Source organism: Phyllobates terribilis, unplaced genomic scaffold (assembly GCF_046119375.1).
Source record: "Phyllobates terribilis strain yellow unplaced genomic scaffold, ASM4611937v1 Scaffold_1__5_contigs__length_1240528914, whole genome shotgun sequence".
Classification (NCBI taxonomy): Eukaryota; Metazoa; Chordata; class Amphibia; order Anura; family Dendrobatidae; genus Phyllobates; species Phyllobates terribilis.
The window spans coordinates 789425994-789451701 of NW_027362761.1; positions in this window are offsets into that span (position 1 = coordinate 789425994).

Consider the following 25708-nt stretch of genomic DNA (forward strand, 5'->3'; position numbering starts at 1 on the left):
TTTTCAGAGGTAGATGCAGAAAAAAATATATTCAGTTTGCAACCTGATGGAGGTCAGTATAGATGGACTAATACAACAAGTCCCACACACAGCTAGAAGCCCAAATATTTTTTCAGAGGTACTGTAGATGCAGATAAAAATTATTTTTAATTTGCAACCTGATGGAGGTCAGTATAGATGGACTAATAGAGAAAGTCCGACACACTGCTAGAAGGCCAAATATTTTTTCAGAGCTAGATGCAGAAAAAAATTATATTCAGTTTGCAACCTGATGGAGGTCAGTATAGATGGACTAACAGAGAAAGTCCCACACACTGCTAGAAGGCCAAATATTTTTTCAGAGCTAGATGCAGAAAAAAATTATATTCAGTTTGCAACCTGATGGAGGACTGTATAGATGGATTAATAGAACAAGACCCACACACAGCTAGAAGCCCAATATTTTTTCAGAGGTAGATGCAGAAAAAAATATATTCAGTTTGCAACCTGATGGAGGTCAGTATAGATGGACTAATACAACAAGTCCCACGCACAGCTAGAAGCCCAATATTTTTTCAGAGGTAGATGCAGAAAAAAATATATTCAGTTTGCAACCTGATGGAGGTCAGTATAGATGGACTAATACAACAAGTCCCACACACAGCTAGAAGCCCAATATTTTTTCAGAGGTGGATGCAGAAAAAAATATATTCAGTTTGCAACCTGATGGAGGTCAGTATAGATGGACTAATACAACAAGTCCCACACACAGCTAGAAGCCCAAATATTTTTTCAGAGGTAGATGCAGAAAAAAATATATTCAGTTTGCAACCTGATGGAGGTCAGTATAGATGGACTAATACAACAAGTCCCACACACAGCTAGAAGCCCAATATTTTTTCAGAGGTAGATGCAGAAAAAAATATATTCAGTTTGCAACCTGATGGAGGTCAGTATAGATGGACTAATACAACAAGTCCCACACACAGCTAGAAGCCCAAATATTTTTTCAGAGGTACTGTAGATGCAGATAAAAATTATTTTTAATTTGCAACCTGATGGAGGTCAGTGTAGATGGACTAATAGAGAAAGTCCGACACACTGCTAGAAGGCCAAATATTTTTTCAGAGCTAGATGCAGAAAAAAATTATATTCAGTTTGCAACCTGATGGAGGTCAGTATAGATGGACTAACAGAGAAAGTCCCACACACTGCTAGAAGGCCAAATATTTTTTCAGAGCTAGATGCATACAAAAAATTATTTTGAATTTGCAACCTGATGGAGGTCAGTATAGGTGGACTAATAGAACAAGTCCCACACACTGCTAGAAGGCCAAATATTTTTTCAGAGCTAGATGCAGAAAAAAATTATATTCAGTTTGCAACCTGATGGAGGTCTGTATAGATGGATTAATAGAACAAGACCCACACACAGCTAGAAGCCCAATATTTTTTCAGAGGTAGATGCAGAAAAAAATATATTCAGTTTGCAACCTGATGGAGGTCAGTATAGAAGGACTAATACAACAAGTCCCACACACAGCTAGAAGCCCAATATTTTTTCAGAGGTAGATGCAGAAAAAAATATATTCAGTTTGCAACCTGATGGAGGTCAGTATAGATGGACTAATACAACAAGTCCCACACACAGCTAGAAGCCCAATATTTTTTCAGAGGTAGATGCAGAAAAAAATATATTCAGTTTGCAACCTGATGGAGGTCAGTGTAGATGGACTAATACAACAAGTCCCACACACAGCTAGAAGCCCAAATATTTTTTCAGAGGTACTGTAGATGCAGATAAAAATTATTTTTAATTTGCAACCTGATGGAGGTCAGTATAGATGGACTAATAGAGAAAGTCCGACACACTGCTAGAAGGCCAAATATTTTTTCAGAGCTAGATGCAGAAAAAAATTATATTCAGTTTGCAACCTGATGGAGGTCAGTATAGATGGACTAACAGAGAAAGTCCCCACACTGCTAGAAGGCCAAATATTTTTTCAGAGCTAGATGCAGAAAAAAATTATATTCAGTTTGCAACCTGATGGAGGACTGTATAGAAGGACTAATACAACAAGTCCCACACACAGCTAGAAGCCCAATATTTTTTCAGAGGTAGATGCAGAAAAAAATATATTCAGTTTGCAACCTGATGGAGGTCAGTATAGATGGACTAATACAACAAGTCCCACACACAGCTAGAAGCCCAATATTTTTTCAGAGGTAGATGCAGAAAAAAATATATTCAGTTTGCAACCTGATGGAGGTCAGTGTAGATGGACTAATACAACAAGTCCCACACACAGCTAGAAGCCCAAATATTTTTTCAGAGGTACTGTAGATGCAGATAAAAATTATTTTTAATTTGCAACCTGATGGAGGTCAGTATAGATGGACTAATAGAGAAAGTCCGACACACTGCTAGAAGGCCAAATATTTTTTCAGAGCTAGATGCAGAAAAAAATTATATTCAGTTTGCAACCTGATGGAGGTCAGTATAGATGGACTAACAGAGAAAGTCCCACACACTGCTAGAAGGCCAAATATTTTTTCAGAGCTAGATGCAGAAAAAAATTATATTCAGTTTGCAACCTGATGGAGGACTGTATAGATGGATTAATAGAACAAGACCCACACACAGCTAGAAGCCCAATATTTTTTCAGAGGTAGATGCAGAAAAAAATATATTCAGTTTGCAACCTGATGGAGGTCAGTATAGATGGACTAATACAACAAGTCCCACACACAGCTAGAAGCCCAATATTTTTTCAGAGGTAGATGCAGAAAAAAATATATTCAGTTTGCAACCTGATGGAGGTCAGTATAGATGGACTAATACAACAAGTCCCACACACAGCTAGAAGCCCAATATTTTTTCAGAGGTAGATGCAGAAAAAAATATATTCAGTTTGCAACCTGATGGAGGTCAGTATAGATGGACTAATACAACAAGTCCCACACACAGCTAGAAGCCCAAATATTTTTTCAGAGGTAGATGCAGAAAAAAATATATTCAGTTTGCAACCTGATGGAGGTCAGTATAGATGGACTAATACAAGTCCCACACACAGCTAGAAGCCCAATATTTTTTCAGAGGTAGATGCAGAAAAAAATATATTCAGTTTGCAACCTGATGGAGGTCAGTATAGATGGACTAATACAACAAGTCCCACACACAGCTAGAAGCCCAAATATTTTTTCAGAGGTACTGTAGATGCAGATAAAAATTATTTTTAATTTGCAACCTGATGGAGGTCAGTATAGATGGACTAATAGAGAAAGTCCGACACACTGCTAGAAGGCCAAATATTTTTTCAGAGCTAGATGCAGAAAAAATTATATTCAGTTTGCAACCTGATGGAGGTCAGTATAGATGGACTAACAGAGAAAGTCCCACACACTGCTAGAAGGCCAAATATTTTTTCAGAGCTAGATGCCTACAAAAAATTATTTTGAATTTGCAACCTGATGGACGTCAGTATAAGTGGACTAATAGAACAAGTCCCACACACTGCTAGAAGGCCAAATATTTTTTCAGAGCTAGATGCAGAAAAAAATTATATTCAGTTTGCAACCTGATGGAGGTCTGTATAGATGGATTAATAGAACAAGACCCACACACAGCTAGAAGCCCAATATTTTTTCTGAGGTAGATGCAGAAAAAAATATATTCAGTTTGCAACCTGATGGAGGTCAGTATAGATGGACTAATACAACAAGTCCCACACACAGCTAGAAGCCCAATATTTTTTCAGAGGTAGATGCAGAAAAAAATATATTCAGTTTGCAACCTGATGGAGGTCAGTATAGATGGACTAATACAACAAGTCCCACACACAGCTAGAAGCCCAAATATTTTTTCAGAGGTACTGTAGATGCAGATAAAAATTATTTTTAATTTGCAACCTGATGGAGGTCAGTATAGATGGACTAATAGAGAAAGTCCGACACACTGCTAGAAGGCCAAATATTTTTTCAGAGCTAGATGCAGAAAAAAATTATATTCAGTTTGCAACCTGATGGAGGTCAGTATAGATGGACTAACAGAGAAAGTCCCACACACTGCTAGAAGGCCAAATATTTTTTCAGAGCTAGATGCAGAAAAAAATTATATTCAGTTTGCAACCTGATGGAGGACTGTATAGATGGATTAATAGAACAAGACCCACACACAGCTAGAAGCCCAATATTTTTTCAGAGGTAGATGCAGAAAAAAATATATTCAGTTTGCAACCTGATGGAGGTCAGTATAGATGGACTAATACAACAAGTCCCACGCACAGCTAGAAGCCCAATATTTTTTCAGAGGTAGATGCAGAAAAAAATATATTCAGTTTGCAACCTGATGGAGGTCAGTATAGATGGACTAATACAACAAGTCCCACACACAGCTAGAAGCCCAATATTTTTTCAGAGGTAGATGCAGAAAAAAATATATTCAGTTTGCAACCTGATGGAGGTCAGTATAGATGGACTAATACAACAAGTCCCACACACAGCTAGAAGCCCAAATATTTTTTCAGAGGTAGATGCAGAAAAAAATATATTCAGTTTGCAACCTGATGGAGGTCAGTATAGATGGATTAATACAACAAGTCCCACACACAGCTAGAAGCCTAATATTTTTTCAGAGGTAGATGCAGAAAAAAATATATTCAGTTTGCAACCTGATGGAGGTCAGTATAGATGGACTAATACAACAAGTCCCACACACAGCTAGAAGCCCAAATATTTTTTCAGAGGTACTGTAGATGCAGATAAAAATTATTTTTAATTTGCAACCTGATGGAGGTCAGTATAGATGGACTAATAGAGAAAGTCCGACACACTGCTAGAAGGCCAAATATTTTTTCAGAGCTAGATGCAGAAAAAAATTATATTCAGTTTGCAACCTGATGGAGGTCAGTATAGATGGACTAACAGAGAAAGTCCCACACACTGCTAGAAGGCCAAATATTTTTTCAGAGCTAGATGCATACAAAAAATTATTTTGAATTTGCAACCTGATGGAGGTCAGTATAGGTGGACTAATAGAACAAGTCCCACACACTGCTAGAAGGCCAAATATTTTTTCAGAGCTAGATGCAGAAAAAAATTATATTCAGTTTGCAACCTGATGGAGGTCTGTATAGATGGATTAATAGAACAAGACCCACACACAGCTAGAAGCCCAATATTTTTTCTGAGGTAGATGCAGAAAAAAATATATTCAGTTTGCAACCTGATGGAGGTCAGTATAGATGGACTAATACAACAAGTCCCACACACAGCTAGAAGCCCAATATTTTTTCAGAGGTAGATGCAGAAAAAAATATATTCAGTTTGCAACCTGATGGAGGTCAGTATAGATGGACTAATACAACAAGTCCCACACACAGCTAGAAGCCCAAATATTTTTTCAGAGGTACTGTAGATGCAGATAAAAATTATTTTTAATTTGCATCCTGATGGAGGTCAGTATAGATGGACTAATAGAGAAAGTCCGACACACTGCTAGAAGGCCAAATATTTTTTCAGAGCTAGATGCAGAAAAAAATTATATTCAGTTTGCAACCTGATGGAGGTCAGTATAGATGGACTAACAGAGAAAGTCCCACACACTGCTAGAAGGCCAAATATTTTTTCAGAGCTAGATGCAGAAAAAAATTATATTCAGTTTGCAACCTGATGGAGGACTGTATAGATGGATTAATAGAACAAGACCCACACACAGCTAGAAGCCCAATATTTTTTCAGAGGTAGATGCAGAAAAAAATATATTCAGTTTGCAACCTGATGGAGGTCAGTATAGATGCACTAATACAACAAGTCCCACGCACAGCTAGAAGCCCAATATTTTTTCAGAGGTAGATGCAGAAAAAAATATATTCAGTTTGCAACCTGATGGAGGTCAGTATAGATGGACTAATACAACAAGTCCCACACACAGCTAGAAGCCCAATATTTTTTCAGAGGTGGATGCAGAAAAAAATATATTCAGTTTGCAACCTGATGGAGGTCAGTATAGATGGACTAATACAACAAGTCCCACACACAGCTAGAAGCCCAAATATTTTTTCAGAGGTAGATGCAGAAAAAAATATATTCAGTTTGCAACCTGATGGAGGTCAGTATAGATGGACTAATACAACAAGTCCCACACACAGCTAGAAGCCCAATATTTTTTCAGAGGTAGATGCAGAAAAAAATATATTCAGTTTGCAACCTGATGGAGGTCAGTATAGATGGACTAATACAACAAGTCCCACACACAGCTAGAAGCCCAAATATTTTTTCAGAGGTACTGTAGATGCAGATAAAAATTATTTTTAATTTGCAACCTGATGGAGGTCAGTATAGATGGACTAATAGAGAAAGTCCGACACACTGCTAGAAGGCCAAATATTTTTTCAGAGCTAGATGCAGAAAAAAATTATATTCAGTTTGCAACCTGATGGAGGTCAGTATAGATGGACTAACAGAGAAAGTCCCACACACTGCTAGAAGGCCAAATATTTTTTCAGAGCTAGATGCATACAAAAAATTATTTTGAATTTGCAACCTGATGGAGGTCAGTATAGGTGGACTAATAGAACAAGTCCCACACACTGCTAGAAGGCCAAATATTTTTTCAGAGCTAGATGCAGAAAAAAATTATATTCAGTTTGCAACCTGATGGAGGTCTGTATAGATGGATTAATAGAACAAGACCCACACACAGCTAGAAGCCCAATATTTTTTCAGAGGTAGATGCAGAAAAAAATATATTCAGTTTGCAACCTGATGGAGGTCAGTATAGAAGGACTAATACAACAAGTCCCACACACAGCTAGAAGCCCAATATTTTTCAGAGGTAGATGCAGAAAAAAATATATTCAGTTTGCAACCTGATGGAGGTCAGTATAGATGGACTAATACAACAAGTCCCACACACAGCTAGAAGCCCAATATTTTTTCAGAGGTAGATGCAGAAAAAAATATATTCAGTTTGCAACCTGATGGAGGTCAGTATAGATGGACTAATACAACAAGTCCCACACACAGCTAGAAGCCCAATATTTTTTCAGAGGTAGATGCAGAAAAAAATATATTCAGTTTGCAACCTGATGGAGGTCAGTATAGATGGAATAATACAACAAGTCCCACACACAGCTAGAAGCCCAATATTTTTTCAGAGGTAGATGCAAAAAAAAATATATTCAGTTTGCAACCTGATGGAGGTCAGTATAGATGGACTAATACAACAAGTCCCACACACAGCTAGAAGCCCAAATATTTTTTCAGAGGTACTGTAGATGCAGATAAAAATTATTTTTAATTTGCAACCTGATGGAGGTCAGTATAGATGGACTAATAGAGAAAGTCCGACACTCTGCCAGAAGGTCAAATATTTTTTCAGAGCTAGATGCAGAAAAAAATTATATTCAGTTTGCAACCTGATGGAGGTCAGTATAGATGGACTAACAGAGAAAGTCCCACACACTGCTAGAAGGCCAAATATTTTTTCAGAGCTAGATGCAGAAAAAAATTATATTCAGTTTGCAACCTGATGGAGGTCTGTATAGATGGATTAATAGAACAAGACCCACACACAGCTAGAAGGCCAATATTTTTTCAGAGGTAGATGCAGAAAAAAATATATTCAGTTTGCAACCTGATGGAGGTCAGTATAGATGGACTAACAGAGAAAGTCCCACACACTGCTAGAAGGCCAAATATTTTTTCAGAGCTAGATGCATACAAAAAATTATTTTGAATTTGCAACCTGATGGAGGTCAGTATAGGTGGACTAATAAAACAAGTCCCACACACTGCTAGAAGGCCAAATATTTTTTCAGAGCTAGATGCAGAAAAAAATTATATTCAGTTTGCAACCTGATGGAGGTCTGTATAGATGGATTAATAGAACAAGACCCACACACAGCTAGAAGGCCAATATTTTTTCAGAGGTAGATGCAGAAAAAAATATATTCAGTTTGCAACCTGATGGAGGTCAGTATAGATGGACTAATACAACAAGTCCCACACACAGCTAGAAGCCCAAATATTTTTTCAGAGGTACTGTAGATGCAGATAAAAATTATTTTTAATTTGCAACCTGATGGAGGTCAGTATAGATGGACTAATAGAGAAAGTCCGACACACTGCTAGAAGGGCAAATATTTTTTCAGAGCTAGATGCAGAAAAAAATTATATTCAGTTTGCAACCTGATGGAGGTCAGTATAGATGGACTAACAGAGAAAGTCCCACACACTGCTAGAAGGCCAAATATTTTTTCAGAGCTAGATGCAGAAAAAAATTATATTCAGTTTGCAACCTGATGGAGGTCTGTATAGATGGATTAATAGAAGAAGACCCACACACAGCTAGAAGCCCAATATTTTTTCAGAGGTAGATGCAGAAAAAAATATATTCAGTTTGCAACCTGATAGAGGTCAGTATAGATGGACTAATACAACAAGTCCCACACACAGCTAGAAGCCCAATATTTTTTCAGAGGTAGATGCAGAAAAAAATATATTCAGTTTGCAACCTGATGGAGGTCAGTATAGATGGACTAATACAACAAGTCCCACACACAGCTAGAAGCCCAATATTTTTTCAGAGGTAGATGCAGAAAAAAATATATTCAGTTTGCAACCTGATGGAGGTCAGTATAGATGGACTAATACAACAAGTCCCACACACAGCTAGAAGCCCAATATTTTTTCAGAGGTAGATGCAGAAAAAAATATATTCAGTTTGCAACCTGTTGGAGGTCAGTATAGATGGACTAATACAACAAGTCCCACACACAGCTAGAAGCCCAATATTTTTTCAGAGGTAGATGCAGAAAAAAATATATTCAGTTTGCAACCTGATGGAGGTCAGTATAGATGGACTAATACAACAAGTCCCACACACAGCTAGAAGCCCAAATATTTTTTCAGAGGTACTGTAGATGCAGATAAAAATTATTTTTAATTTGCAACCTGATGGAGGTCAGTATAGATGGACTAATAGAGAAAGTCCGACACACTGCTAGAAGGCCAAATATTTTTTCAGAGCTAGATGCAGAAAAAATTATATTCAGTTTGCAACCTGATGGAGGTCAGTATAGATGGACTAACAGAGAAAGTCCCACACACTGCTAGAAGGCCAAATATTTTTTCAGAGCTAGATGCCTACAAAAAATTATTTTGAATTTGCAACCTGATGGACGTCAGTATAAGTGGACTAATAGAACAAGTCCCACACACTGCTAGAAGGCCAAATATTTTTTCAGAGCTAGATGCAGAAAAAAATTATATTCAGTTTGCAACCTGATGGAGGTCTGTATATATGGATTAATAGAACAAGACCCACACACAGCTAGAAGCCCAATATTTTTTCTGAGGTAGATGCAGAAAAAAATATATTCAGTTTGCAACCTGATGGAGGTCAGTATAGATGGACTAATACAACAAGTCCCACACACAGCTAGAAGCCCAATATTTTTTCAGAGGTAGATGCAGAAAAAAATATATTCAGTTTGCAACCTGATGGAGGTCAGTATAGATGGACTAATACAACAAGTCCCACACACAGCTAGAAGCCCAAATATTTTTTCAGAGGTACTGTAGATGCAGATAAAAATTATTTTTAATTTGCAACCTGATGGAGGTCAGTATAGATGGACTAATAGAGAAAGTCCGACACACTGCTAGAAGGCCAAATATTTTTTCAGAGCTAGATGCAGAAAAAAATTATATTCAGTTTGCAACCTGATGGAGGTCAGTATAGATGGACTAACAGAGAAAGTCCCACACACTGCTAGAAGGCCAAATATTTTTTCAGAGCTAGATGCAGAAAAAAATTATATTCAGTTTGCAACCTGATGGAGGACTGTATAGATGGATTAATAGAACAAGACCCACACACAGCTAGAAGCCCAATATTTTTTCAGAGGTAGATGCAGAAAAAAATATATTCAGTTTGCAACCTGATGGAGGTCAGTATAGATGGACTAATACAACAAGTCCCACGCACAGCTAGAAGCCCAATATTTTTTCAGAGGTAGATGCAGAAAAAAATATATTCAGTTTGCAACCTGATGGAGGTCAGTATAGATGGACTAATACAACAAGTCCCACACACAGCTAGAAGCCCAATATTTTTTCAGAGGTAGATGCAGAAAAAAATATATTCAGTTTGCAACCTGATGGAGGTCAGTATAGATGGACTAATACAACAAGTCCCACACACAGCTAGAAGCCCAAATATTTTTTCAGAGGTAGATGCAGAAAAAAATATATTCAGTTTGCAACCTGATGGAGGTCAGTATAGATGGACTAATACAACAAGTCCCACACACAGCTAGAAGCCCAATATTTTTTCAGAGGTAGATGCAGAAAAAAATATATTCAGTTTGCAACCTGATGGAGGTCAGTATAGATGGACTAATACAACAAGTCCCACACACAGCTAGAAGCCCAAATATTTTTTCAGAGGTACTGTAGATGCAGATAAAAATTATTTTTAATTTGCAACCTGATGGAGGTCAGTATAGATGGACTAATAGAGAAAGTCCGACACACTGCTAGAAGGCCAAATATTTTTTCAGAGCTAGATGCAGAAAAAAATTATATTCAGTTTGCAACCTGATGGAGGTCAGTATAGATGGACTAACAGAGAAAGTCCCACACACTGCTAGAAGGCCAAATATTTTTTCAGAGCTAGATGCATACAAAAAATTATTTTGAATTTGCAACCTGATGGAGGTCAGTATAGGTGGACTAATAGAACAAGTCCCACACACTGCTAGAAGGCCAAATATTTTTTCAGAGCTAGATGCAGAAAAAAATTATATTCAGTTTGCAACCTGATGGAGGTCTGTATAGATGGATTAATAGAACAAGACCCACACACAGCTAGAAGCCCAATATTTTTTCTGAGGTAGATGCAGAAAAAAATATATTCAGTTTGCAACCTGATGGAGGTCAGTATAGATGGACTAATACAACAAGTCCCACACACAGCTAGAAGCCCAATATTTTTTCAAAGGTAGATGCAGAAAAAAATATATTCAGTTTGCAACCTGATGGAGGTCAGTATAGATGGACTAATACAAAAAGTCCCACACACAGCTAGAAGCCCAAATATTTTTTCAGAGGTACTGTAGATGCAGATAAAAATTATTTTTAATTTGCAACCTGATGGAGGTCAGTATAGATGGACTAATAGAGAAAGTCCGACACACTGCTAGAAGGCCAAATATTTTTTCAGAGCTAGATGCAGAAAAAAATTATATTCAGTTTGCAACCTGATGGAGGTCAGTATAGATGGACTAACAGAGAAAGTCCCACACACTGCTAGAAGGCCAAATATTTTTTCAGAGCTAGATGCAGAAAAAAATTATATTCAGTTTGCAACCTGATGGAGGACTGTATAGATGGATTAATAGAACAAGACCCACACACAGCTAGAAGCCCAATATTTTTTCAGAGGTAGATGCAGAAAAAAATATATTCAGTTTGCAACCTGATGGAGGTCAGTATAGATGGACTAATACAACAAGTCCCACGCACAGCTAGAAGCCCAATATTTTTTCAGAGGTAGATGCAGAAAAAAATATATTCAGTTTGCAACCTGATGGAGGTCAGTATAGATGGACTAATACAACAAGTCCCACACACAGCTAGAAGCCCAATATTTTTTCAGAGGTGGATGCAGAAAAAAATATATTCAGTTTGCAACCTGATGGAGGTCAGTATAGATGGACTAATACAACAAGTCCCACACACAGCTAGAAGCCCAAATATTTTTTCAGAGGTAGATGCAGAAAAAAATATATTCAGTTTGCAACCTGATGGAGGTCAGTATAGATGGACTAATACAACAAGTCCCACACACAGCTAGAAGCCCAATATTTTTTCAGAGGTAGATGCAGAAAAAAATATATTCAGTTTGCAACCTGATGGAGGTCAGTATAGATGGACTAATACAACAAGTCCCACACACAGCTAGAAGCCCAAATATTTTTTCAGAGGTACTGTAGATGCAGATAAAAATTATTTTTAATTTGCAACCTGATGGAGGTCAGTATAGATGGACTAATAGAGAAAGTCCGACACACTGCTAGAAGGCCAAATATTTTTTCAGAGCTAGATGCAGAAAAAAATTATATTCAGTTTGCAACCTGATGGAGGTCAGTATAGATGGACTAACAGAGAAAGTCCCACACACTGCTAGAAGGCCAAATATTTTTTCAGAGCTAGATGCATACAAAAAATTATTTTGAATTTGCAACCTGATGGAGGTCAGTATAGGTGGACTAATAGAACAAGTCCCACACACTGCTAGAAGGCCAAATATTTTTTCAGAGCTAGATGCAGAAAAAAATTATATTCAGTTTGCAACCTGATGGAGGTCTGTATAGATGGATTAATAGAACAAGACCCACACACAGCTAGAAGCCCAATATTTTTTCAGAGGTAGATGCAGAAAAAAATATATTCAGTTTGCAACCTGATGGAGGTCAGTATAGAAGGACTAATACAACAAGTCCCACACACAGCTAGAAGCCCAATATTTTTTCAGAGGTAGATGCAGAAAAAAATATATTCAGTTTGCAACCTGATGGAGGTCAGTATAGATGGACTAATACAACAAGTCCCACACACAGCTAGAAGCCCAATATTTTTTCAGAGGTAGATGCAGAAAAAAATATATTCAGTTTGCAACCTGATGGAGGTCAGTGTAGATGGACTAATACAACAAGTCCCACACACAGCTAGAAGCCCAAATATTTTTTCAGAGGTACTGTAGATGCAGATAAAAATTATTTTTAATTTGCAACCTGATGGAGGTCAGTATAGATGGACTAATAGAGAAAGTCCGACACACTGCTAGAAGGCCAAATATTTTTTCAGAGCTAGATGCAGAAAAAAATTATATTCAGTTTGCAACCTGATGGAGGTCAGTATAGATGGACTAACAGAGAAAGTCCCACACACTGCTAGAAGGCCAAATATTTTTTCAGAGCTAGATGCAGAAAAAAATTATATTCAGTTTGCAACCTGATGGAGGACTGTATAGAAGGACTAATACAACAAGTCCCACACACAGCTAGAAGCCCAATATTTTTTCAGAGGTAGATGCAGAAAAAAATATATTCAGTTTGCAACCTGATGGAGGTCAGTATAGATGGACTAATACAACAAGTCCCACACACAGCTAGAAGCCCAATATTTTTTCAGAGGTAGATGCAGAAAAAAATATATTCAGTTTGCAACCTGATGGAGGTCAGTGTAGATGGACTAATACAACAAGTCCCACACACAGCTAGAAGCCCAAATATTTTTTCAGAGGTACTGTAGATGCAGATAAAAATTATTTTTAATTTGCAACCTGATGGAGGTCAGTATAGATGGACTAATAGAGAAAGTCCGACACACTGCTAGAAGTCCAAATATTTTTTCAGAGCTAGATGCAGAAAAAAATTATATTCAGTTTGCAACCTGATGGAGGTCAGTATAGATGGGCTAACAGAGAAAGTCCCACACACTGCTAGAAGGCCAAATATTTTTTCAGAGCTAGATGCAGAAAAAAATTATATTCAGTTTGCAACCTGATGGAGGACTGTATAGATGGATTAATAGAACAAGACCCACACACAGCTAGAAGCCCAATAGTTTTTCAGAGGTAGATGCAGAAAAAAATATATTCAGTTTGCAACCTGATGGAGGTCAGTATAGATGGACTAATACAACAAGTCCCACACACAGCTAGAAGCCCAATATTTTTTCAGAGGTAGATGCAGAAAAAAATATATTCAGTTTGCAACCTGATGGAGGTCAGTATAGATGGACTAATACAACAAGTCCCACACACAGCTAGAAGCCCAATATTTTTTCAGAGGTAGATGCAGAAAAAAATATATTCAGTTTGCAACCTGATGGAGGTCAGTATAGATGGACTAATACAACAAGTCCCACACACAGCTAGAAGCCCAAATATTTTTTCAGAGGTAGATGCAGAAAAAAATATATTCAGTTTGCAACCTGATGGAGGTCAGTATAGATGGACTAATACAAGTCCCACACACAGCTAGAAGCCCAATATTTTTTCAGAGGTAGATGCAGAAAAAAATATATTCAGTTTGCAACCTGATGGAGGTCATTATAGATGGACTAATACAACAAGTCCCACACACAGCTAGAAGCCCAAATATTTTTTCAGAGGTACTGTAGATGCAGATAAAAATTATTTTTAATTTGCAACCTGATGGAGGTCAGTATAGATGGACTAATAGAGAAAGTCCGACACACTGCTAGAAGGCCAAATATTTTTTCAGAGCTAGATGCAGAAAAAATTATATTCAGTTTGCAACCTGATGGAGGTCAGTATAGATGGACTAACAGAGAAAGTCCCACACACTGCTAGAAGGCCAAATATTTTTTCAGAGCTAGATGCCTATAAAAAATTATTTTGAATTTGCAACCTGATGGACGTCAGTATAAGTGGACTAATAGAACAAGTCCCACACACTGCTAGAAGGCCAAATATTTTTTCAGAGCTAGATGCAGAAAAAAATTATATTCAGTTTGCAACCTGATGGAGGTCTGTATAGATGGATTAATAGAACAAGACCCACACACAGCTAGAAGCCCAATATTTTTTCTGAGGTAGATGCAGAAAAAAATATATTCAGTTTGCAACCTGATGGAGGTCAGTATAGATGGACTAATACAACAAGTCCCACACACAGCTAGAAGCCCAATATTTTTTCAGAGGTAGATGCAGAAAAAAATATATTCAGTTTGCAACCTGATGGAGGTCAGTATAGATGGACTAATACAACAAGTCCCACACACAGCTAGAAGCCCAAATATTTTTTCAGAGGTACTGTAGATGCAGATAAAAATTATTTTTAATTTGCAACCTGATGGAGGTCAGTATAGATGGACTAATAGAGAAAGTCCGACACACTGCTAGAAGGCCAAATATTTTTTCAGAGCTAGATGCAGAAAAAAATTATATTCAGTTTGCAACCTGATGGAGGTCAGTATAGATGGACTAACAGAGAAAGTCCCACACACTGCTAGAAGGCCAAATATTTTTTCAGAGCTAGATGCAGAAAAAAATTATATTCAGTTTGCAACCTGATGGAGGACTGTATAGATGGATTAATAGAACAAGACCCACACACAGCTAGAAGCCCAATATTTTTTCAGAGGTAGATGCAGAAAAAAATATATTCAGTTTGCAACCTGATGGAGGTCAGTATAGATGGACTAATACAACAAGTCCCACGCACAGCTAGAAGCCCAATATTTTTTCAGAGGTAGATGCAGAAAAAAATATATTCAGTTTGCAACCTGATGGAGGTCAGTATAGATGGACTAATACAACAAGTCCCACACACAGCTAGAAGCCCAATATTTTTTCAGAGGTAGATGCAGAAAAAAATATATTCAGTTTGCAACCTGATGGAGGTCAGTATAGATGGACTAATACAACAAGTCCCACACACAGCTAGAAGCCCAAATATTTTTTCAGAGGTAGATGCAGAAAAAAATATATTCAGTTTGCAACCTGATGGAGGTCAGTATAGATGGACTAATACAACAAGTCCCACACACAGCTAGAAGCCCAATATTTTTTCAGAGGTAGATGCAGAAAAAAATATATTCAGTTTGCAACCTGATGGAGGTCAGTATAGATGGACTAATACAACAAGTCCCACACACAGCTAGAAGCCCAAATATTTTTTCAGAGGTACTGTAGATGCAGATAAAAATTATTTTTAATTTGCAACCTGATGGAGGTCAGTATAGATGGACTAATAGAGAAAGTCCGACACACTGCTAGAAGGCCAAATATTTTTTCAGAGCTAGATGCAGAAAAAAATTATATTCAGTTTGCAACCTGATGGAGGTCAGTATAGATGGACTAACAGAGAAAGTCCCACACACTGCTAGAAGGCCAAATATTTTTTCAGAGCTAGATGCATACAAAAAATTATTTTGAATTTGCAACCTGATGGAGGTCAGTATAGGTGGACTAATAGAACAAGTCCCACACACTGCTAGAAGGCCAAATATTTTTTCAGAGCTAGATGCAGAAAAAAATTATATTCAGTTTGCAACCTGATGGAGGTCTGTATAGATGGATTAATAGAACAAGACCCACACACAGCTAGAAGCCCAATATTTTTTCTGAGGTAGATGCAGAAAAAAATATATTCAGTTTGCAACCTGATGGAGGTCAGTATAGATGGACTAATACAACAAGTCCCACACACAGCTAGAAGCCCAATATTTTTTCAGAGGTAGATGCAGAAAAAAATATATTCAGTTTGCAACCTGATGGAGGTCAGTATAGATGGACTAATACAACAAGTCCCACACACAGCTAGAAGCCCAAATATTTTTTCAGAGGTACTGTAGATGCAGATAAAAATTATTTTTAATTTGCAACCTGATGGAGGTCAGTATAGATGGACTAATAGAGAAAGTCCGACACACTGCTAGAAGGCCAAATATTTTTTCAGAGCTAGATGCAGAAAAAAATTATATTCAGTTTGCAACCTGATGGAGGTCAGTATAGATGGACTAACAGAGAAAGTCCCACACACTGCTAGAAGGCCAAATATTTTTTCAGAGCTAGATGCAGAAAAAAATTATATTCAGTTTGCAACCTGATGGAGGACTGTATAGATGGATTAATAGAACAAGACCCACACACAGCTAGAAGCCCAATATTTTTTCAGAGGTAGATGCAGAAAAAAATATATTCAGTTTGCAACCTGATGGAGGTCAGTATAGATGGACTAATACAACAAGTCCCACGCACAGCTAGAAGCCCAATATTTTTTCAGAGGTAGATGCAGAAAAAAATATATTCAGTTTGCAACCTGATGGAGGTCAGTATAGATGGACTAATACAACAAGTCCCACACACAGCTAGAAGCCCAATATTTTTTCAGAGGTAGATGCAGAAAAAAATATATTCAGTTTGCAACCTGATGGAGGTCAGTATAGATGGACTAATACAACAAGTCCCACACACAGCTAGAAGCCCAAATATTTTTTCAGAGGTAGATGCAGAAAAAAATATATTCAGTTTGCAACCTGATGGAGGTCAGTATAGATGGACTAATACAACAAGTCCCACACACAGCTAGAAGCCCAATATTTTTTCAGAGGTAGATGCAGAAAAAAATATATTCAGTTTGCAACCTGATGGAGGTCAGTATAGATGGACTAATACAACAAGTCCCACACACAGCTAGAAGCCCAAATATTTTTTCAGAGGTACTGTAGATGCAGATAAAAATTATTTTTAATTTGCAACCTGATGGAGGTCAGTATAGATGGACTAATAGAGAAAGTCCGACACACTGCTAGAAGGCCAAATATTTTTTCAGAGCTAGATGCAGAAAAAAATTATATTCAGTTTGCAACCTGATGGAGGTCAGTATAGATGGACTAACAGAGAAAGTCCCACACACTGCTAGAAGGCCAAATATTTTTTCAGAGCTAGATGCATACAAAAAATTATTTTGAATTTGCAACCTGATGGAGGTCAGTATAGGTGGACTAATAGAACAAGTCCCACACACTGCTAGAAGGCCAAATATTTTTTCAGAGCTAGATGCAGAAAAAAATTATATTCAGTTTGCAACCTGATGGAGGTCTGTATAGATGGATTAATAGAACAAGACCCCCACACAGCTAGAAGCCCAATATTTTTTCTGAGGTAGATGCAGAAAAAAATATATTCAGTTTGCAACCTGATGGAGGTCAGTATAGATGGACTAATACAACAAGTCCCACACACAGCTAGAAGCCCAATATTTTTTCAGAGGTAGATGCAGAAAAAAATATATTCAGTTTGCAACCTGATGGAGGTCAGTATAGATGGACTAATACAACAAGTCCCACACACAGCTAGAAGCCCAAATATTTTTTCAGAGGTACTGTAGATGCAGATAAAAATTATTTTTAATTTGCAACCTGATGGAGGTCAGTATAGATGGACTAATAGAGAAAGTCCGACACACTGCTAGAAGGCCAAATATTTTTCAGAGCTAGATGCAGAAAAAAATTATATTCAGTTTGCAACCTGATGGAGGTCAGTATAGATGGACTAACAGAGAAAGTCCCACACACTGCTAGAAGGCCAAATATTTTTTCAGAGCTAGATGCAGAAAAAAATTATATTCAGTTTGCAACCTGATGGAGGACTGTATAGATGGATTAATAGAACAAGACCCACACACAGCTAGAAGCCCAATATTTTTTCAGAGGTAGATGCAGAAAAAAATATATTCAGTTTGCAACCTGATGGAGGTCAGTATAGATGGACTAATACAACAAGTCCCACGCACAGCTAGAAGCCCAATATTTTTTCAGAGGTAGATGCAGAAAAAAATATATTCAGTTTGCAACCTGATGGAGGTCAGTATAGATGGACTAATACAACAAGTCCCACACACAGCTAGAAGCCCAATATTTTTTCAGAGGTAGATGCAGAAAAAAATATATTCAGTTTGCAACCTGATGGAGGTCAGTGTAGATGGACTAATACAACAAGTCCCACACACAGCTAGAAGCCCAAATATTTTTTCAGAGGTACTGTAGATGCAGATAAAAATTATTTTTAATTTGCAACCTGATGGAGGTCAGTATAGATGGACTAATAGAGAAAGTCCGACACACTGCTAGAAGGCCAAATATTTTTTCAGAGCTAGATGCAGAAAAAAATTATATTCAGTTTGCAACCTGATGGAGGTCAGTATAGATGGACTAACAGAGAAAGTCCCACACACTGCTAGAAGGCCAAATATTTTTTCAGAGCTAGATGCAGAAAAAAATTATATTCAGTTTGCAACCTGATGGAGGACTGTATAGAAGGACTAATACAACAAGTCCCACACACAGCTAGAAGCCCAATATTTTTTCAGAGGTAGATGCAGAAAAAAATATATTCAGTTTGCAACCTGATGGAGGTCAGTATAGATGGACTAATACAACAAGTCCCACACACAGCTAGAAGCCCAATATTTTTTCAGAGGTAGATGCAGAAAAAAATATATTCAGTTTGCAACCTGATGGAGGTCAGTGTAGATGGACTAATACAACAAGTCCCACACACAGCTAGAAGCCCAAATATTTTTTCAGAGGTACTGTAGATGCAGATAAAAATTATTTTTAATTTGCAACCTGATGGAGGTCAGTATAGATGGACTAATAGAGAAAGTCCGACACACTGCTAGAAGGCCAAATATTTTTTCAGAGCTAGATGCAGAAAAAAATTATATTCAGTTTGCAACCTGATGGAGGTCAGTATAGATGGACTAACAGAGAAAGTCCCACACACTGCTAGAAGGCCAAATATTTTTTCAGAGCTAGATGCATACAAAAAATTATTTTGAATTTGCAACCTGATGGAGGTCAGTATAGGTGGACTAATAGAACAAGTCCCACACACTGCTAGAAGGCCAAATATTTTTTCAGAGCTAGATGCAGAAAAAAATTATATTCAGTTTGCAACCTGATGGAGGTCTGTATAGATGGATTAATAGAACAAGACCCACACACAGCTAGAAGCCCAATATTTTTTCTGAGGTAGATGCAGAAAAAAATATATTCAGTTTGCAACCTGATGGAGGTCAGTATAGATGGACTAATACAACAAGTCCCACACACAGCTAGAAGCCCAATATTTTTTCAGAGGTAGATGCAGAAAAAAATATATTCAGTTTGCAACCTGATGGAGGTCAGTATAGATGGACTAATACAACAAGTCCCACACACAGCTAGAAGCCCAAATATTTTTTCAGAGGTACTGTAGATGCAGATAAAAATTATTTTTAATTTGCAACCTGATGGAGGTCAGTATAGATGGACTAATAGAGAAAGTCCGACACACTGCTAGAAGGCCAAATATTTTTTCAGAGCTAGATGCAGAAAAAAATTATATTCAGTTTGCAACCTGATGGAGGTCAGTATAGATGGACTAACAGAGAAAGTCCCACACACTGCTAGAAGGCCAAATATTTTTTCAGAGCTAGATGCAGAAAAAAATTATATTCAGTTTGCAACCTGATGGAGGACTGTATAGATGGATTAATAGAACAAGACCCACACACAGCTAGAAGCCCAATATTTTTTCAGAGGTAGATGCAGAAAAAAATATATTCAGTTTGCAACCTGATGGAGGTCAGTATAGATGGACTAATACAACAAGTCCCACGCACAGCTAGAAGCCCAATATTTTTTCAGAGGTAGATGCAGAAAAAAATATATTCAGTTTGCAACCTGATGGAGGTCAGTATAGATGGACTAATACAACAAGTCCCACACACAGCTAGAAGCCCAATATTTTTTCAGAGGTGGATGCAGAAAAAAATATATTCAGTTTGCAACCTGATGGAGGTCAGTATAGATGGACTAATACAACAAGTCCCACACACAGCTAGAAGCCCAATATTTTTTCAGAGGTAGATGCAGAAAAAAATATATTCAGTTTGCAACCTGATGGAGGTCAGTATAGATGGACTAATACAACAAGTCCCACACACAGCTAGAAGCCCAAATATTTTTTCAGAGGTACTGTAGATGCAGATAAAAATTATTTTTAATTTGCAACCTGATGGAGGTCAGTATAGATGGACTAATAGAGAAAGTCCGACACACTGCTAGAAGGCCAAATATTTTTTCAGAGCTAGATGCAGAAAAAAATTATATTCAGTTTGCAACCTGATGGAGGTCAGTATAGATGGACTAACAGAGAAAGTCCCACACACTGCTAGAAGGCCAAATATTTTTTCAGAGCTAGATGCATACAAAAAATTATTTTGAATTTGCAACCTGATGGAGGTCAGTATAGGTGGACTAATAGAACAAGTCCCACACACTGCTAGAAGGCCAAATATTTTTTCAGAGCTAGATGCAGAAAAAAATTATATTCAGTTTGCAACCTGATGGAGGTCTGTATAGATGGATTAATAGAACAAGACCCACACACAGCTAGAAGCCCAATATTTTTTCAGAGGTAGATGCAGAAAAAAATATATTCAGTTTGCAACCTGATGGAGGTCAGTATAGAAGGACTAATACAACAAGTCCCACACACAGCTAGAAGCCCAATATTTTTTCAGAGGTAGATGCAGAAAAAAATATATTCAGTTTGCAACCTGATGGAGGTCAGTATAGATGGACTAATACAACAAGTCCCACACACAGCTAGAAGCCCAATATTTTTTCAGAGGTAGATGCAGAAAAAAATATATTCAGTTTGCAACCTGATGGAGGTCAGTGTAGATGGACTAATACAACAAGTCCCACACACAGCTAGAAGCCCAAATATTTTTTCAGAGGTACTGTAGATGCAGATAAAAATTATTTTTAATTTGCAACCTGATGGAGGTCAGTATAGATGGACTAATAGAGAAAGTCCGACACACTGCTAGAAGGCCAAATATTTTTTCAGAGCTAGATGCAGAAAAAAATTATATTCAGTTTGCAACCTGATGGAGGTCAGTATAGATGGACTAACAGAGAAAGTCCCACACACTGCTAGAAGGCCAAATATTTTTTCAGAGCTAGATGCAGAAAAAAATTATATTCAGTTTGCAACCTGATGGAGGACTGTATAGAAGGACTAATACAACAAGTCCCACACACAGGTAGAAGCCCAATATTTTTTCAGAGGTAGATGCAGAAAAAAATATATTCAGTTTGCAACCTGATGGAGGTCAGTATAGATGGACTAATACAACAAGTCCCACACACAGCTAGAAGCCCAATATTTTTTCAGAGGTAGATGCAGAAAAAAATATATTCAGTTTGCAACCTGATGGAGGTCAGTGTAGATGGACTAATACAACAAGTCCCACACACAGCTAGAAGCCCAAATATTTTTTCAGAGGTACTGTAGATGCAGATAAAAATTATTTTTAATTTGCAACCTGATGGAGGTCAGTATAGATGGACTAATAGAGAAAGTCCGACACACTGCTAGAAGGCCAAATATTTTTTCAGAGCTAGATGCAGAAAAAAATTATATTCAGTTTGCAACCTGATGGAGGTCAGTATAGATGGACTAACAGAGAAAGTCCCACACACTGCTAGAAGGCCAAATATTTTTTCAGATCTAGATGCATACAAAAAATTATTTTGAATTTGCAACCTGATGGAGGTCAGTATAGGTGGACTAATAGAACAAGTCCCACACACTGCTAGAAGGCCAAATATTTTTTCAGAGCTAGATGCAGAAAAAAATTATATTCAGTTTGCAACCTGATGGAGGTCTGTATAGATGGATTAATAGAACAAGACCCACACACAGCTAGAAGCCCAATATTTTTTCTGAGGTAGATGCAGAAAAAAATATATTCAGTTTGCAACCTGATGGAGGTCAGTATAGATGGACTAAAACAACAAGTCCCACACACAGCTAGAAGCCCAATATTTTTTCAGAGGTAGATGCAGAAAAAAATATATTCAGTTTGCAACCTGATGGAGGTCAGTATAGATGGACTAATACAACAAGTCCCACACACAGCTAGAAGCCCAAATATTTTTTCAGAGGTACTGTAGATGCAGATAAAAATTATTTTTAATTTGCAACCTGATGGAGGTCAGTATAGATGGACTAATAGAGAAAGTCCGACACACTGCTAGAAGGCCAAATATTTTTTCAGAGCTAGATGCAGAAAAAAATTATATTCAGTTTGCAACCTGATGGAGGTCAGTATAGATGGACTAACAGAGAAAGTCCCAAACACTGCTAGAAGGCCAAATATTTTTTCAGAGCTAGATGCAGAAAAAAATTATATTCAGTTTGCAACCTGATGGAGGACTGTATAGATGGATTAATAGAACAAGACCCACACACAGCTAGAAGCCCAATATTTTTTCAGAGGTAGATGCAGAAAAAAATATATTCAGTTTGCAACCTGATGGAGGTCAGTATAGATGGACTAATACAACAAGTCCCACGCACAGCTAGAAGCCCAATATTTTTTCAGAGGTAGATGCAGAAAAAAATATATTCAGTTTGCAACCTGATGGAGGTCAGTATGGATGGACTAATACAACAAGTCCCACACACAGCTAGAAGCCCAATATTTTTTCAGAGGTGGATGCAGAAAAAAATATATTCAGTTTGCAACCTGATGGAGGTCAGTATAGATGGACTAATACAACAAGTCCCTCACACAGCTAGAAGCCCAAATATTTTTTCAGAGGTAGATGCAGAAAAAAATATATTCAGTTTGCAACCTGATGGAGGTCAGTATAGATGGACTAATACAACAAGTCCCACACACAGCTAGAAGCCCAATATTTTTTCAGAGGTAGATGCAGAAAAAAATATATTCAGTTTGCAACCTGATGGAGGTCAGTATAGATGGACTAATACAACAAGTCCCACACACAGCTAGAAGCCCAAATATTTTTTCAGAGGTACTGTAGATGCAGATAAAAATTATTTTTAATTTGCAACCTGATGGAGGTCAGTATAGATGGACTAATAGAGAAAGTCCGACACACTGCTAGAAGGCCAAATATTTTTTCAGAGCTAGATGCAGAAAAAAATTATATTCAGTTTGCAACCTGATGGAGGTCAGTATAGATGGACTAACAGAGAAAGTCCCACACACTGCTAGAAGGTCAAATATTTTTTCAGAGCTAGATGCATACAAAAAATTATTTTGAATTTGCAACCTGATGGAGGTCAGTATAGGTGGACTAATAGAACAAGTCCCACACACTGCTAGAAGGCCAAATATTTTTTCAGAGCTAGATGCAGAAAAAAATTATATTCAGTTTGCAACCTGATGGAGGTCTGTATAGATGGATTAATAGAACAAGACCCACACACAGCCAGAAGCCCAATATTTTTTCAGAGGTAGATGCAGAAAAAAATATATTCAGTTTGCAACCTGATGGAGGTCAGTATAGAAGGACTAATACAACAAGTCCCACACACAGCTAGAAGCCCAATATTTTTTTCAGAGGTAGATGCAGAAAAAAATATATTCAGTTTGCAACCTGATGGAGGTCAGTATAGATGGACTAATACAACAAGTCCCACACACAGCTAGAAGCCCAATATTTTTTCAGAGGTAGATGCAGAAAAAAATATATTCAGTTTGCAACCTGATGGAGGTCAGTGTAGATGGACTAATACAACAAGTCCCACACACAGCTAGAAGCCCAAATATTTTTTCAGAGGTACTGTAGATGCAGATAAAAATTATTTTTAATTTGCAACCTGATGGAGGTCAGTATAGATGGACTAATAGAGAAAGTCCGACACACTGCTAGAAGGCCAAATATTTTTTCAGAGCTAGATGCAGAAAAAAATTATATTCAGTTTGCAACCTGATGGAGGTCAGTATAGATGGACTAACAGAGAAAGTCCCACACACTGCTAGAAGGCCAAATATTTTTTCAGAGCTAGATGCAGAAAAAAATTATATTCAGTTTGCAACCTGATGGAGGACTGTATAGAAGGACTAATACAACAAGTCCCACACACAGCTAGAAGCCCAATATTTTTTCAGAGGTAGATGCAGAAAAAAATATATTCAGTTTGCAACCTGATGGAGGTCAGTATAGATGGACTAATACAACAAGTCCCACACACAGCTAGAAGCCCAATATTTTTTCAGAGGTAGATGCAGAAAAAAATATATTCAGTTTGCAACCTGATGGAGGTCAGTGTAGATGGACTAATACAACAAGTCCCACACACAGCTAGAAGCCCAAATATTTTTTCAGAGGTACTGTAGATGCAGATAAAAATTATTTTTAATTTGCAACCTGATGGAGGTCAGTATAGATGGACTAATAGAGAAAGTCCGACACACTGCTAGAAGGCCAAATATTTTTTCAGAGCTAGATGCAGAAAAAAATTATATTCAGTTTGCAACCTGATGGAGGTCAGTATAGATGGACTAACAGAGAAAGTCCCACACACTGCTAGAAGGCCAAATATTTTTTCAGAGCTAGATGCAGAAAAAAATTATATTCAGTTTGCAACCTGATGGAGGACTGTATAGATGGATTAATAGAACAAGACCCACACACAGCTAGAAGCCCAATATTTTTTCAGAGGTAGATGCAGAAAAAAATATATTCAGTTTGCAACCTGATGGAGGTCAGTATAGATGGACTAATACAACAAGTCCCACACACAGCTAGAAGCCCAATATTTTTTCAGAGGTAGATGCAGAAAAAAATATATTCAGTTTGCAACCTGATGGAGGTCAGTATAGATGGACTAATACAACAAGTCCCACACACAGCTAGAAGGCCAATATTTTTTCAGAGGTAGATGCAGAAAAAAATATATTCAGTTTGCAACCTGATGGAGGTCAGTATAGATGGACTAATACAACAAGTCCCACACACAGCTAGAAGCCCAAATATTTTTTCAGAGGTAGATGCAGAAAAAAATATATTCAGTTTGCAACCTGATGGAGGTCAGTATAGATGGACTAATACAAGTCCCACACACAGCTAGAAGCCCAATATTTTTTCAGAGGTAGATGCAGAAAAAAATATATTCAGTTTGCAACCTGATGGAGGTCAGTATAGATGGACTAATACAACAAGTCCCACACACAGCTAGAAGCCCAAATATTTTTTCAGAGGTACTGTAGATGCAGATAAAAATTATTTTTAATTTGCAACCTGATGATGGTCAGTATAGATGGACTAATAGAGAAAGTCCGACACACTGCTAGAAGGCCAAATATTTTTTCAGAGC